At 39.1% G+C, this 16,434-nt stretch overlaps 1 non-coding gene across 1 annotated transcript; it reads left to right on the top strand.

The window, feature by feature from the left end:
• TRNAW-CCA lies at positions 11,985-12,056 on the top strand. Its single transcript has one exon. It is a non-coding gene; the product is annotated as a tRNA-Trp (tRNA).

Below are 16,434 nucleotides of genomic sequence, written 5' to 3'. Positions count from 1 at the left end.
GCAGCCAGTAAGATTGCTGAAGAGACTGCAAGACAGTGGGAAGAATAAAAGGGGGCACTCTATAGGGTCAGCTCTGGTCAGCATGGCTGCGCAACTGAAAAATCTCACCCAGAGTGAGGAGGACAGAAGGTGAGACCTGGCATCATGTTTAAGAACCCACAATGTTGACTTCAAAAGAGTCTGTTTCTGTTACTAGCTTCTGATCAGCACGATGGCAGATGTCTCTGTGCTGATCTGTCTTTAATGTCCTTTGAGTAAAACTAATCAAATCTGTCAAGAACCAACCCCCCTTCCCCCCCCCACACCTATGAAATAAATCATTCCCAATCACCTAACCCACTGGTCTCTCCTCAATCCTCACTATCCTCCATCCTTCTGAAGGTTTAAACACTGAAGACCTCCTTCCCTCACTGATATAAACCAAGAGTCACAACCATATGGCTTTAGAGCCCAGCCAGGAAACTAGAATGTAAGCTTCCTGAGGTTCTTTGTCTATCCTATTCACCAGCATCTAGAATAGTAGGCAAGGTGGGCACTCAATAAATATTATTAAAGGAGTTAGTTTATGAACGTAATTCAGATTTAAATATCTGAAAACAAAAACAACACATGGCCCCTTCTAAGTCTAGCTTTAGATTTTCTAGCATGAATAAAAGTGTGCATATAAGAAATTTTCACTTTCTTCATAAGAATTCTATAAGAAAAGTAAATAGAGAAAGTGAGTTGCTAACAGTATTGGTAGCTGTCCTCATGTAGAGGACACATATGTAGACTAAGGGAAATGTAGAGCCCAGCCCATCCAAGGAACAGTTGCTAATTAGCTTCAGCCAGCTCTTACCATATAGGGAACCAGGTCCAGTATTGCCAGTTCAGCCCACTTTTTTAAGACAAGCCAAAAACCCAGATTTGTTTTTCTGAAAAGCTTAGAGTTTTAATTTTGGCAACTATTTCTGATTGTTCATAAACACTGTCCAAAACAACATCGTGCAAAACCAAATCAACGACTGCTAGTTAGCAAAGTTTGGATATGCACAAATGTTTCTTGAATGCCCACAGAGGTTTATAAAGATGGTAAAAAGGAATTTCATGCCCAAATTGGTTTTTAAAATCAGTAGAGGAAAAACATTCACAGAAAATAAAAGGAAATGATATAAATTGGGAGACAGTAGGTAAATACAGTGCCTGGACAAAATTAGACCTCAAGGTTATGAATGGAGAAAGTATTATTAGGAATGGGATTGCTTTTAAAATCCTATAACAGTACCATACTGTCTTGATGACTGTGGCTTTGTAGTAGAGCCTGAAGTCAGGCAAGTTGATTCCTCCAGTTCCATTCTTCTTTCTCAAGATTGCTTTGGCTATTCGAGGTTTTTTGTATTTCCATACAAATCTTGAAATTATTTGTTCTAGTTCTGTGAAAAATGTGGCTGGTAGCTTGACAGGGATTGCATTGAATTTGTAAATTGCTTTGGGTAGTATACTCATTTTCACTACATTGATTCTTCCGATCCATGAACATGGTATATTTCTCCATCTATTAGTGTCCTCTTTGATTTCTTTCATCAGTGTTTTATAGTTTTCTATATATAGGTCTTTAGTTTCTTTAGGTAGATATATTCCTAAGTATTTTATTCTTTTCGTTGCAATGGTGAATGGAATTGTTTCCTTAATTTCTTTTTCTACTTTCTCATTATCCGTGTATAGGAATGCAAGGGATTTCTGTGTGTTGATTTTATATCCTGCAACTTTACTATATTCATTGATTAGCTCTAGTAATTTTCTGGTGGAGTCTTTAGGGTTTTCCATGTAGAGGATCATGTCATCTGCAAACAGTGAGAGTTTCACTTCTTCTTTTCCAATTTGGATTCCTTTTATTTCTTTTTCTGCTCTGATTGCTGTGGCCAAAACTTCCAGAACTATGTTGAATAGTAGCGGTGAAAGTGGACACCCTTGTCTTGTTCCTGACTTTAGGGGAAATGCTTTCAATTTTTCACCATTGAGGATAATGTTTGCTGTGGGTTTGTCATATATAGCTTTTATTATGTTGAGGTATGTTTCTTCTATTCCTGCTTTCTGGAGAGTTTTTATCATAAATGGATGTCGAATTTTGTCAAAGGCCTTCTCTGCATCTATTGAGATAATCATATGGTTTTTATTTTTCAATTTGTTAATGTGGTGAATTACATTGATTGATTTGCGGATATTGAAGAATCCTTGCATCCCTGGGATAAAGCCCACTTGGTCATGGTGTATGATCTTTTTAATGTGTTGTTGGATTCTGATTGCTAGAATTTTGTTGAGGATTTTTGCATCTATGTTCATCAGTGATATTGGCCTGTAGTTTTCCTTTTTTGTGACATCTTTGTCAGGTTTTGGTATTAGGGTGATGGTGGCCTCATAGAATGAGTTTGGAAGTTTACCTTCCTCTGCAATTTTCTGGAAGAGTTTGAGGAGGATAGGTGTTAGCTCTTCTCGAAATTTTTGGTAGAATTCAGCTGTGAAGCCGTCTGGACCTGGGCTTTTGTTTGCTGGAAGATTTCTGATTACCGTTTCAATTTCCGTGCTTGTGATGGGTCTGTTAAGATTTTCTATTTCTTCCTGGTTCAGTTTTGGAAAATTGTACTTTTCTAAGAATTTGTCCATTTCTTCCACGTTGTCCATTTTATTGGCATACAACTGCTGATAGTAGTCTCTTATGATCCTTTGTATTTCTGTGTTATCAAGACAGTATGGTACTGGCACAAAGACAGACATATAAATCAATGGAACAAAATAGAAAGCCCAGAGATAAATCCACACACATATGGACACCTTATCTTCGACAAAGGAGGCAAGAATATACAATGGAGTAAAGACAATCTCTTTAACAAGTGGTGCTGGGAAAACTGGTCAACCACTTGTAAAAGAATGAAACTAGATCACTTTCTAACACCGCACACAAAAATAAACTCAAAATGGATTAAAGATCTAAATGTAAGATCAGAAACTATAAAACTCCTAGAGGAGAACATAGGCAAAACACTCTCAGACATAAATCACAGCAGGATCCTCTATGATCCACCTCCAAGAATTCTGGAAATAAAAGCAAAAATAAACAAATGGGATCTAATTAAAATTAAAAGCTTCTGCACAACAAAGGAAAATATAAGCAAGGTGAAAAGACAGCCTTCTGAATGGGAGAAAATAATAGCAAATGAAGCAACTGACAAACAACTCATCTCAAAAATATACAAGCAACTTCTGCAGCTCAATTCCAGAAAAATAAACGACCCAATCAAAAAATGGGCCAAAGAACTAAATAGACATTTCTCCAAAGAAGACATACGGATGGCTAACAAACACATGAAAAGATGCTCAACATCACTCATTATTAGAGAAATGAAAATCAAAACCACAATGAGGTACCACTTCACACCAGTCAGAATGGCTGCGATCCAAAAATCTGCAAGCAATAAATGCTGGAGAGGGTGTGGAGAAAAGGGAACCCTCCTACACTGTTGGTGGGAATGCAAACTAGTACAGCCACTATGGAGAACAGTGTGGAGATTCCTTTAAAAATTGCAAATAGAACTACCTTATGACCCAGCAATCCCACTGCTGGGCATACACACTGAGGAAACCAGAATTGAAAGAGACACATGTACCCCAATGTTCATCGCAGCACTGTTTATAATAGCCAGGACATGGAAACAACCTAGATGTCCATCAGCAGATGAATGGATAAGAAAGCTGTGGTACATATACACAATGGAGTATTACTCAGCCGTTAAAAAGAATTCATTTGAATCAGTTCTGATGAGATGGATGAAACTGGAGCCGATGATACAGAGTGAAGTAAGCCAGAAAGAAAAACACCAATACAGTATACTAACACATATATATGGAATTTAGGAAGATGGCAATGACGACCCTGTATGCAAGACAGGAAAAAAGACACAGATGTTTATAACGGACTTTTGGACTCAGAGGGAGAGGGAAAGGGTGGGATGATTTGGGAGAATGGGAATTCTAACATGTATACTGTCATGTAAGAATTGAATCACCAGTCCATGTCTGACGTAGGGTGCAGCTTGCTTGGGGCTGGTGCATGGGGATGACCCAGAGAGATGTTGTGGGGAGGGAGGTGGGAGGGGGGTTCATGTTTGGGAACGCATGTAAGAATTAAAGATTTTAAAATTTTAAAAAAAAAAAGATACAACAGCAAATGAATATTAATTGTATCTAAATAAATAAATAAATAAATAAATAAAAGTCTGCAGAACTAAAAAAAAAATAAATGCAATGTATGATTCTAAAAAAAAATAAATAAATGAAATAAAATCCTATAACAGTGGGAAGGATTCAGTCCTTTTAAACCATTGAGCCTCGCTTTTTATAACATTATATATGGCTTACTCTGGAGAAAGTGCATTTGAGAAAAATGTGTATTGTTCTGTTGTTGGGTGGAATGTTCTACAGTCTGTTAGGTCTAATTGGCTTGTAGATTTGCTCAAGGCTTCTATTTCCTTACTAATCTCTGGTCTAATGTTCTATTGATTTTTAAAATGGGGTATTGAAGTCTCCAACTATTACTGTTGAATTGTTTATTTCTCCCTTCAGTTCTGTGAGTTGACTTGGTGTACGGTATAAGTTATATAGTTGATGTACAGTATATCTTGCTTGCTTGCTTGCTAAGTAACTTCAGTCGTGTCCGACTCTATGCGACCCCATAGACAGCAGCCCACCAGGCTCCGCCGTCCCTGGGATTGTCCAGGCAAGAACACTGGAGTGGGTTGCCATTTCACAGGTGTGCAATATAGGGATTCCCAATTTTTAAAGGTTATAATCTTATTATGGTTACTATTATAAAATATTGGTTATATTCTCTGTGTTGTACTTATTCTTATATAATAGCTTATTTTTTCCATTGCCATTTTTATTTTTTATTTTATTGAAGTATTCTTGATTTACAATATGGTGTTAATTTCTTCTGCACAGCAAAGTGACACACTTACATATATATGTGTGTGTGTGTGTATGTGTGTGTGTTATACAATATGTATATGTATTATACATATATTTATTCTTTTTCACAGTCTTTTCTGTTATGGTTTGTCACGAGATACTGAATAGAGTTTCCTGTGGTATGCATTAGGACCTTGTTGTTTATATATCCTATATATAATAGGTTGCATCTGCTGGTCCAAAACTCCTAACCTTTCCCTCCCCTACCACTCATCTGCCTTGGCACTACAAGTCTGTTCTCTATATCTGTGCATATGGTTTTATTTCAGAGATATACTTATTTGTGCCATATTTTAGATTCTACACGTAAGTGACATCATAAGGTATTTGTGGTTCTTTTTCTGACTTACTAACTTCAGTTTGGTTTAGTTCAGTCACTCAGTCGTGTCTGACTCTTTGCAACACCATGCACTGCAGCACACCATACTGCCCTGTCCATCACCAACTTCCAGAGCTTGCTCAGACTCATGTCCCTCAAGTCAATGATGCCATCCAACCACCTCATCCTCTATCATCCCCTCCTCCTCCTGCCTTCAATGTTTCCCAGCATCAGGGTCTTTTCCAATGAGTCAGTTCTTTGCATCAGGTGGCCAAAGAGTTGAAGCTTCAGCTTCAGCGCCAGTCCTTTTAATGAACACCCAGGACTGATTTCCTTTAGGATTGATTGGTTTGATCTTCTTGCAGAAAAGGGACTCTCAAGAGTCTTCTCCAACACCACAGTTCAAAAGCATCAGATTTTTGATGGTCAACCTTCTTTACACTCCAACTCTCACATCCATACATGACTACTGGAAAAACCATAGCTTTGACTAGATGGACATTTGCTGGTAAAGTAATGTCTCTGCTTTTTAATATACTGTCTAGGTTGGTCATAGCTTTTCTTCCAAGGAGCAAGTGTATTTTAATTTCATAGCAGCAGTCACCATCTGCAGTGAATTTTGAAGCCCAAGAAAATTAAGTCTGTCACTTTCTATGTTCCCCATCTATTTGTCATGAGGTGATGGGACCAGATGCCATGATCCTCATTTTTTGAATGAGTTTTAAGCCAGCTTTTTCACTCTCCTCTTTCACTTTCATCAAGAGGCCCTTTAGTTCCTCTTAGCTTTCTGCCATAAGGGTGGTGTCATCTGCATATCTGAGGTTATTGATATTTCTCCCGACAATCTGATTCCAGCTTGTGCTTCATCCAGCCTGGCATTTCACATGATGTAAAGGAAATGGCAACCCACTCCAGTATTCCTGCATGGAAAATCCCATGGATGGAGGAGCCTGATAGGCTACAGTCCATGGGATCGCAAAGAGTCGGACACAACTGAGTGACTTCACTTCACTTCACTCTTCATATAAGTTAAATAAGCAGGGTGACAAGATACAGCCTTGATGTATTTCTTTCCCAATTTGGAACCAGTCTTGTTCCATGTCTGGTTCAAACTGTAGCTTCTTTACCTGCAAACAGAATTCTCTTTAAGAATGTTCCACAGTTTGTTGTGATCCACAAAGTCAAAGGATTTTAATGTAGTCAATGAAGCAGAAGTAGATGCTTTTTTGGAATGCTCTTGCTTTTTCTATGATCCAGCGGATGTTGGCAATTTGATCTCTGGTTCTTCTACCTTTTCTAAATCTAACTGGAACATCTGTAACTTCTCAGTTCATGTACTGCTGAAGCCTAGCTTGAACAATTTTGAGCACTACTTTGCTAGCATGTGAGATGAGTGCAATTATGTGGTAGTTAGAATATTCTTTGGCATTGACTTTCTTTGGGATTGAAATGAAAACTGACTTTTTCCAACCCCGTGGCCACAGGGGAGTTTTCCAAATTTGCTGCCATATTGACTGCAGCATTTTCACAGCATCATCTTCCAGGATTTGAAAGAGCTCAACTGGAATTCCATCACATCCATTAGCTTTGTTTGCAGTAATGCTTCCTAAGGCCCACCTGACTTCACACTCCAGGATGTCTGGCTCTAGGTGAGTAATCACACCTTTGTCATTATCTGGGTCTTGAAGATATTTTTGTATAGTTCTTCTATGTATTCTTGCCAACTCTTAATATCTTCTGCTTCTGTTAGGGCCATACCATTTCTGTCCTTTATTGTGCCCTTCTTTGCATGAAATATTCCCTTGGTATCTCTAATTTTCTTGAAGAGATTCCTAGTCTTTCCCTTTCTATCATTTTTCCCTATTTCCTTGCACTGATCACTTAGGAAGGCCTTAAAAAAATTTTTGTTTAATTTCTCCTGAATAGTCTTTGGAACTCTGCATTCATATCTTTCCTTTTCTCCTTTGCCTTTTGCTTCTCTTCTTTTCTCAGCACTTTGTAAGCCCTCCTCCGACAACCATTTTGCCTTTTTGCATTTCTTTTTCATGGGGATGGTTTTGATCACTGCCTCCTGTACAATGTTATGAACCTCCATCCATAGTTCTTCAGGCACTCTGTCTATCAGTCTATCAGTTCTAATCCCTTGAATCTATTTCTCACTTTCACTATATTATCATAATGAATTTGATTTAGGTCATACCTGAATGATCTAGTGGTTTTCCCCACTTTGTTCAATTTGAGTCTGAATTTGGCAATCAGGAATTCATGATCTGAGCCAAAGTCAGCTCCTGGTCTTGTTTTTGCTGACTGTATAGAGCTTTTCCATCTTTGGCTGCAAAGAATATAATTAATCTGACCATGGTATTGACCATCTGGTGATGTCCATGTATAGAGCTGTCTCTTGCGTTGTTGGAAGAGGGTGTTTGTTATGTTCAGTGAGTTCTCTTGTCAAAACTCTGTTAGCCTTTGCCTTGCTTCATTTTGTGCTCCAAGGCCAAACTTGCCTGTTAATCCAAGTATCTCTTGACCCCCTACTTTTACATTCCAGTCCCTGATGATGAGAAGGACATCTTTTTTGGTGTTATTTCTAGAAGGTCTTGTAGGTCTTCATAGAACCGTTCAACTTCAGCTTCTTCAGCACTAGTAGTTAGGGCATAGGCTTGGATTACTGTGATACTGAGCGGTTTGCCTTGAAAACAGAGATCATTCTGTTGTTTTTGAGATTGCACCCAGGTACTGCATTTTGGACTCTTTTGTTGACTTTGAGGGTCACTGCATTTCTCGTTAGGGATTCTTGCCCCCAGTAGTAGATAGAATGGTCATCTGAATTAAATTTGCCCACTCTCATCCATTTTAGTTTGCCGATTCCTAAAATGTTGATGTTCACTCTTGCCATCTCCTGTTTGGCCACTTCCAATTTACCTTGACTCATGGACCTAACATTCCAGGGTCCTATGCAATATTGTTCTCACAGCATTGGACTTTACTTCCATCACCAGTCACATCCACAACTGGGTGCTGTTTTCATTTTGACTCAGCCTTTTCATTCTTTCTGGAAGTATTTCTTTACTGTAGCTTATTGGGCAATCTGAGGAGTTCATCTTTCTGTGTCCTATCTTTTTGCCTTTTCACACTGTTCATGGGTTCTCAAGGCAAGAGTACTGAAGTGGTTTGCCATTCCCTTTTCCAGTGGACCACGTTTTGCCAGAACTCTCCACCATGACTCATTCGTCCCGGTTGGCCTTACATGGCATGGCTCATAGTTTCATTGAGTTAGACAAGACTGTGATCCATGTTATCAGCTTGGTTAGTTTTCTGTAACTGTGGTTTCCATTCTGTCCACCCTCTGATGGATAAGGGTAAGAGGCTTGTGGAAGCTTCCTGATGGGAGGGACTGGCTGTGGGGGAATCTAGGTCTTGCTCTGATGTGTGGGTCCATGCTCAGTAAATCTTTAATCCAATTTTCTATTGATGGGTGGGGCTGTGTTCCCTCCCTGTATGGCCTGAGGCCAAACTATGGTGGGGATAATGGGGTCAAAAGGACATATAGAGTCATAACTCCTTCCAAAGGATTTATGCCAGGACTGTTTATTAAATACCCTGACCCCATGGCAGACCACTGTTGACCCACATCTCTGCCAGAGACTCCTGGCCACTCACAGGCAAGTCTGGCTCAGTTTCTTGAGGGATCACTGCTCTTTTCTCCTGGGTCCTGGTGTGCACAAGGTTTTGTCTGTGCCCTCCAAGAGTCTGTTTCACCAGTCCTCCAGAAGTTCTGTAATCAAATTGCACTGGCCTTCAAAGTCAAATTCCCTGGGGGTTCTCTGTCCCTTTGCAGGATCCCCAGGTTGTGAAATCTGTTGTGGGCCCTATGACTTTTGCAACAGTGTGAGAACTTCTTTGATATAATTGTTTCCCAGTTTGTGGGTTGTCTGCTCAGTGGCTGTATGGTGGGGCTCACATGCCACCCCTCCCAAGTCTGCTTCAGCGAGAGCTCCTGTCTCTGCAGCAGACCACTACTGACCTGTTCCTCCGAAGGAGACACTCAAACACTCAGAGGCAGGTCTGCTCAGTCTCCTGTGGTGCACACAAGGTTTTGTGTGAACCCAACAAGAGTCTCTGGCGGGTATGGGGTTTAATTCTAAATGTGATTTTGCCCCTCCTAACATCTTGTTGGGGGGTTTTCCTTTCCCCTAGGATGTGGAGTATCTTTTTTTGGTGGAATCCAACATTCTCCTGCTGATGGTTGTTCAGCGGTTAGTTGCATTTTGGAGTTTTCACAGGAGAATTAGCACACGTCCTTCTACTTTGCCACATTGTGAGTTTGCTCAATTAGTATGATTTACTTCACTTAGTGTGATAATCTATATAGGTCCATCCATCTTGCTGCCAAAGCAAAAACAACACCCAGTTGTGAATGGGACTGGAGATGGAAGCAGGGTTCAATGCTGTAAAGAGCAATATTGCATAGGAACCTGGAATGTTAGGTCCATGAATCAAGGCAAATTGAAAATGGTCAAACAGGAGGTGACAAGAGTGAACATAGACATTCTAGGAATCAGTGAACTAAGATGGACTGGAATGGGTGAATTTAATTCAGATGACCATTATATCTACTACTGTGGGCAGGAATCCCTTAGAAGAAATGGAGTAGCTATCATAGTCAACAAAAGAGTCAGAAATGCAGTGCGTGGATGCAATCTCAAAAACGACAGAATGATCTCAGTTCATTTCCAAGGCAAACCACTCAATATCATGGTAATCCAAGTATGCCCTGACCAGTAACGCTGAAGAAGCTGAAGTTGAACAGTTCTATGAAGACCTAAAAGACCTTCTAGAACTAACACCCCAAAATGATGTTCTTCTCATTATAGGGGACTGGAATGCAAAAGTAGGAAGTCAAGAAACACCAGGAGTAACAGGCAAATTTGGCCTTGAAGTACAGAAGGAAGCAGGGCAAAGACTAATAGAGTTTTGCCAAGAGAATGCACTGGTCATAGCAAACACCCTCTTCCAACAACACAAGAGAAGATCTACACATGGACATCACCAGATGGTCAACACCAAAATCAGACTGATTATATTCTTTGCAGCCAAAGATGGAGAAGCTCTATACAGTCAACAAAAAAAAAAGACTGGGAGCTGACTGTGGCTCAAATCACGACCTCCTTATTGCCAAATTCAGACTTAAACTGAAAAAAGTGGAGAAAACCACTAAGCCATTCAGGTATGACCTGAATCAAGTCCCTTATGACTATACAGTGGAAGTGAAAAATAGACTTAGGGGACTAGATCTGATAGACAGAGTGCCTGATGAACTATGGATGGAGGTTTGTGACATTGTACAGGAGACAAGAAACAAGACCAATCCCAAGAAAAAGAAATGCAAAAAAGCAAAATGGCTGTCTGAGGAGGCCTTACAAATAGTTGGGGAAGAGAAGGGAAGTGAAAAGCACAGGAGAAAAAGAAAGATATACCATCTGAATGCAGAGTTCCAAAGAATAGCAAGGAGAGATAAGAAAGCCTTCCTCAGTGATCAATGCAAAGAAATAGAGGAAAACAACAGATTAGGAAAGACTAGAGATCTCTTCAAGAAAATTAGAGATACCAATGGAATATTTCATGCAAAGATGGGCTCAATAAACTACAGAAATGGTTTGGACACAATAGAAGCAGACAATATTAAGAAGAGGTGGCAAGAATACACAGAAGAACTGTACAAAAAAGATCTTCATGACCCAGGTAATCATGGTGGTGCAATCACTCACACTCACCTAGAGCCAGACATCCTGGAATGTGAAGTCAAGTGGGCCTTAGGAAGCATCACTACGAACAAAGCTAGTGGAGGTGATGGAATTCCAGTTGAGCTATTTCAAATCCTGAAAGATAATGCTGTGAACGTGTTGCACTCAATGTGTCAGCAAATTTGGAAAATTCAGCAGTGGTCACAGGATTGGAAGAGGTCAGTTTTCATTCCAATCCCAAAGAAAGGCAATGCCAAAGAAGACTCAAACTACTGCACAATTGCACTCATCTCACATGCTAGCAAAGTAATGCTCAAAATTCTCCAAGCCAGGCTTCAGCAGCAATACATGAATGGTGAACTTCCAGATGTTCAAGTTGGTTTTAGAAAAGGCAAAGGAACCAGAGATCAAATTGCCAACATCCACTGGATCATCAAAAAAGAGAGTTCCAGAAAAACATCTATTTCTGCTTTATTGACTATACCAAAGGCTTTGAATGTGTGGATCACAATAAACTGTGGAAAGCTCTGAAAGTGATGGGAATACCAGACCACCTGACCTGCCTCTTGAGAAACCTGTATGCAGGTCAGGAAGCAACAGTTAGAACTGGACATGGAACAACAGACTGGTTCCAAATAGGAAAAAGAATATGTCAAGGCTGTATACTGTCACCCTGCTTATTTAACTTATATGCAGCATACATTATGAGAAACGCTGGGCTGGAGGAAGCACAAGCTGGAATCAAGATTGCTGGGAGAAATATCAATAACGTCAGATATGCAGATGACACCACCCTTATGGCAGAAAGTGAAGAACTAAAGGGCCTCTTGATGAAAGTGAAAGAGGAGAGTGAAAAAGTTGGCTTAAAGCTCAACATTCAGAAAACGAAGATCATGGCATCCGGTCCCATTGGGGCTTCCCTGGTGGCTCAGAGGTTAAAGCGTCTGCCTCCAATGCAGGAGACCCGGGTTCGATCCCTGGGTTGGGAAGATACCCTGGAGAAGGAAATGGCAACCCACTCCAGTATTCTTGCCTGGAGAATCCCGGTCCTATCACTTCATGGGAAATAGATGGGGAAACAGTGGAGACAGTGTCAGACTTTATTTTTCTGGGCTCCAAAATCACTGCAGATGGTGATTGCAGCCATGAAATTAAATTGTGTTTACTCCTTGGAAGGAAAGTTATGACCTACTTAGACAGCATATTCAAAAGCAGAGATATTACTTTGCCAACAAAGGTCCATCTAGTCAAGGCTATGGTTTTTCCAGTGGCCATGTATGGATGTGAGAGTTGGACTGGGAAGGAGGCTGAGTGCCGAAGAATTGATGCTTTTGAACTGTGGTGTTGGAGAAGACTCTTGAGAGTCCCTGGGACTGCTAGGAGTTCCAACCAGTCCATCCTAAAGGTGATCAGTCCTACGTGTTCATTGGAAGGACTGATGTCCTTCCAAGCTGAAGCTCCAATACTTTGGCCACCTGATGGAAAGTACTGACTCATTGGAAAAGATCCTGATGCTGGGAAAGATTGAGGGCAGGAAGAGAAGGGGATGACAGAGGATGAGATGATTGAATGGCATCACTGACTCGATGGAAATGGGTTTGTGTGAACTCTGGGAGTTGGTGATGGACAGGGAGGCCTAGTGTGCTGCGGTTCATGGGGTCGCAAAGAGTCAGACACGACAGAGTGATTGAAGTAAACTGATGGCTGAGAAGTATTCCATTGTGTGTGTGTGTGTGTGTGTGTGAATCGATAACAAAGTTCGTTATCCATTCACCTGTCTTTGGACACGTAGGTTGTTTCCATGTCTTGGCTAATGTAATCAATGATGCTTTGAACATAGAAGTGCATGTAATTTGAATTATAGATTTGTATGTATGTACGTCCATGTGTGGGATTGAGGGATCCTATGGCAACTCTATTTTAGTTTTTTGAGGAACCTCCATACTGTTCTCCACAGTGCCTGCAACAATTTACATTCTCACCACATCCCCTCCAGAATTTGTTGTTTGTAGAGTTTTCATGGTGGCCATTCTGAGCAGCGTTGGGTGACACTTCATTGTAGGTTTGATTTGCATTTCTCTAGTAATTAGCATGTTGAGCATTTTCCTTGTGTCTGTTGGCCATCTATATGTCTTTGGAGAAATATCTGTTTAGGTCTTCTGCTCATTTTTTGATTGGGTCTGTTTTTTGTTGTTGGGTTGTATGAGTTGTTTATATATACTGTAAATTAATCACTTGTTGGTCACATCATTAGCAAATATTTTCTGCCAGTCTGTAAGTTGTCTTTTTTACTTTGCTTATGGTTTCCTTTTGTGCTTCCCTTTGCTGTGTAAAAGCTTATAAATTTTATTATATCTCATTTGTTTATTTTTGCTTTTATTTCCATTGCCTTGGGAGACTGAACTAAGAAAACACTGGTACAGTTTTTATGTACCAGTTTTATGGTGTCTTGTCTTATATGTAGGTCTTTGATCCACTTTGAGCTTATTTTTGTGAATGGTGTGAGGGGGTGTTCTAACATCATTGATTTGCATGTGGCTGTCCAGCTTTCCCAAAACCACTTACTGGAGAGATTGTCTATTCACCATTGTATATTCTTGCCTCTTTTGTTGAAGATCAATTGACTCTAAGTGTATGGGTTTATTTCTTTGCTCTCTATTCTGTTCCACTGATAGGTACGTTCGTTTCTGTGTCAGTACCATACTATTTGATTACCATCACCTTATAGTATAGTCTGAAGTCTGTGAGAGTTATGCATCTTGCTATGTTCTTTTTCCTCAGGATTACTTTGGTAATTCTGGTCTTTTATGATTCTATGTAAATTTTAGGATTACTTGATCTATTTCTGAGAAAATATCATGTGTAATTTAATAGGGATCACATTAAATCTGTAGATTGCTTTGTGTAATATGGCCATTTAAACAATATTAATTCTTCTAATCTAAAAGCATGGGATATCTTTTCATTTATTTAAATCATCTTTAATTTCCTTTACTAATGTTTTGTAGTTCTCAGTATGTAAGTTCTTCACCTCCTAGGTGAGGTTATTCATAAGTATTTTTGGGGGGGGAAGGGTGTGATTTAAAAGGCATTATTTTTTTTACATTCCCTTTCTGATATTTCATTGTTAGTGTAAAGAAATGCAACCAAATCGTGTTGATCCTGTTAATCTTGTATCTTGCTACCTTGCTAAATTCATTTATCAGTTCTAATAGCTTTTATTTGGAATCTTTAGGGGTTTCTATATATTATCATGTCAACTGTATATAATGACAATTTTACCTCTTCCCTACCAATTTCAATACATTTTTTTTTTCCTTGTCTGATTGCTGTGGCTAAGAATTCCAATACTATGTTGAAGAGATGCCATGAGAGTAGGCATCCTGGTCTTCTTTCAGATTTTAGCAGGGAGGCATTCATATTCTCACCATTGGGTAATATATTGGCTATGGGTTTGTCATAAACAACTTTTATTATGTTGAAATACATTACTTCTATACCCACTTTCATAAGTGTTTTATCATGAATGGGTGTTGGATTTTATTGAATGCTTCTTCTGCATCTTGATCATGTGGTTTTTGTCCTTTCTCTTGTTGATTGGTGTATCACATTGATTGATTTGCGTATATTGAACCATCTTTGTGACTCAGATGAATCCAACTTGGCCTTGGTATATGACCTTTTTGTTGGATTCAGGTTGCTAATATTTTCTTAATAACTTTTGCATCTATATTCATCAAAGATATTAGTCTATAATTTTTTTTTTAGTAGTGTCTTTATCTGGTTTTGGTATCAGGGTGATGGTGACTTCATAGAATGTCTTTGGGAGTGTTCCTTCCTCTTCAGTTCTTTGGAGCATTTCGAGAAGAATCAGTATAAGCTATTGTTTGTATATTTAGTGGAATTCCACAGTGACGTCATCCGGTCCTGGACTTTTGTTTGTCAGGAGCTTTTTTAAAATTTATTTTTAATTGAAGAATAATTTCTTTACAATATTGGGTTGGTTTTTTCCATACATCAACATGACTCAGCTATAGGTATACATATGTCTCCTCCCTCTTGAACCTTCCTCTCATCTCCCAACCCACCCCATCTCTCTAGGTTGTCACAGAGCCCAGTTTGAGTTCCCTGAGTCATACGGCAAATTCTTACTGGCTTTCTATTTGACATATAGTAGTGTATATATTTCCATGCTTATTACAGTTACTATTTCATTTCTATTGATTGGTTTGTTCAAATTATCCATTTCTTTTTGATTCAGATTCGGTGGCCTCTGTGTTTTTAGAAAGTTGCCCATTTCTTCTGGGTTGTTAAATCTTTTGGCATACAATTGTTCATAGTATTCTCTTAAGGTATTTTTAGTATTTCTGAGGTATCAGTTGTGATTTATCCTCTTTCATTTCTTATTTGGGTCTTCTCTCTTTTCTTGGTGGTGATAATGGCCAGAGGTTTGTCAATGTTATTTACCCTTTCAAAGAACTAGTTCCTGGTTTTATCGACTTTCTATTTCTTAAATCTCTACTTTAATTCCTCTCTGATCTTTATTATCTCCTTCTTTCTGCAGATGTTACGTTTTGCTTGTTCTTCTTTTTCTAATTCTTTTAAGTGGTAGATTAGGTTGTTTGAGATTTTTTTCTTTCCTAAAGACCTGTATCCTTATGAGCTTCCCTCTAGAACTGCTTTTACTTCATCCCATAGAATTTGTATGGTTGTGTTTTCAATGTCATTTGCCTCAAGGTATTTTTTAATTTCTTCTCTGATCTTTATCATTGACTCATTGGTATTTTATACCGTGTGGTTTAATCTACATGTAATTGGGGTTGTTTTTTTTTTGTTCGTTTATTTTTCCGTGATTGATTTCTAGTTTCATATAATTGTGGTCAGAAAAGATACTTCAAATAATTTCTATACTCTTAAATCTGTTCAGGCTTGTTTGTGCCCGAGTACGTGGTCAATCCTAGAGAATCTTTCATGTGCACTTGAAAAGAATGTGTATTCTGAATTTTTTTAGATGTAATATATTTTGCCTATATGAGTATTGTGACCCCTATTTCTTGTTATTCCTGTTTGCATGAAATATCTTTTTCCCTCCCCTCACTTTTAATCTATGTGTGTCCTTTTCCATAAAGTGTGTCTCTTGTAGGCAGCATGTTGTATGCTCTTTTTCTTTTTTTTTTTTTTTTAATTCAATTTGCCACTCCATGTCTTTTGAATGGAGCATTTAGTCCATTGACATTTAAGGTAATTATTGATAGATGTGGCTCAGCAGTAAAGAACTGCCTGCAAGGCAAGAAATGCAAGTTTGATCCCTGGATCAGGAAATTCTCCTGGGGAAGGAAATGGCAACCCACTCTAGCATTCTTGCCT

This window comes from Capra hircus, chromosome 14, assembly GCF_001704415.2.
Source record: "Capra hircus breed San Clemente chromosome 14, ASM170441v1, whole genome shotgun sequence".
Classification (NCBI taxonomy): domain Eukaryota; kingdom Metazoa; phylum Chordata; class Mammalia; order Artiodactyla; family Bovidae; genus Capra; species Capra hircus.
This window is presented reverse-complemented; position numbering and strand designations above follow the sequence as displayed.